This window comes from Diaphorina citri, unplaced genomic scaffold, assembly GCF_000475195.1.
Source record: "Diaphorina citri unplaced genomic scaffold, Diaci psyllid genome assembly version 1.1 scaffold32598, whole genome shotgun sequence".
Classification (NCBI taxonomy): domain Eukaryota; kingdom Metazoa; phylum Arthropoda; class Insecta; order Hemiptera; family Psyllidae; genus Diaphorina; species Diaphorina citri.
This window is the reverse complement of record NW_007409933.1, coordinates 1-645: the sequence shown is the minus strand read 5'-3', so window position 1 is coordinate 645 and position 645 is coordinate 1. Positions and strand designations below refer to the sequence as shown.

At 38.6% G+C, this 645-nt stretch overlaps 1 long non-coding RNA gene across 1 annotated transcript; it reads right to left on the bottom strand.

Moving 5' to 3' along the window:
- Positions 1–20: 20 nt before the first annotated feature.
- LOC113473457 lies at positions 21–645 on the bottom strand. Its single transcript, XR_003395425.1, has 2 exons — positions 542–645; positions 21–84 (listed from the first exon to the last, which is right to left on the bottom strand). It is a non-coding gene; the product is annotated as an uncharacterized LOC113473457 (long non-coding RNA).

Sequence of the window (645 nt, the reverse complement as noted above, 5' to 3'; positions counted from 1 at the left end):
CTTCGAATAGATTAACATCAGCTGTGCTTGACTCTAGACTGGGACGAAACTCATCGCGTACCCAACCACTTGCCTCGGCGAATTCTGAAACACAAAACAGTGTCTTCTTTTAAAGTCAAACCTGAGTAATTGAGAATCCAAGAGCCTGGCAATTTGCTTCCCGTTTATTAAAACAAAAGCACAATTAGCCAAAAAAGACAAAAATTAAATATTAAAAATAGTAGCTACTTTAATCGAGTAGCGACCAGTGGCGGCATTACCAGTGTAAAAAGATTATTGAAATGTGTAAATTGATTGCAAAGGAGACTCTTAGTAATGCCGTGATATCCACAAAAGTTGTTAAAAAGCTGTGCTTCACCAGAAAGAATTTGAGATTTGATATTGATAAAAAGGAAAAAAAAATCTTCTTCTTCCTAGCCTTTTCCCAGTTAAATAGGGTCGGCGTTTCTTGTCACCCTCTTCCAGGCAACCTTACTGTGTACACTGTACCTCAATAGTACTTCATGACCTGATAGAAAAACAAACAAACAAAAGAAATTACCATCATGCAGTCCCATAATCCACATTGTATCTAAACTGTCCACAATAGTCAATCCAAGCCCGAACCACTTGTGCGCGCTCTTCGACAAAGGCTTAAGCATGTCC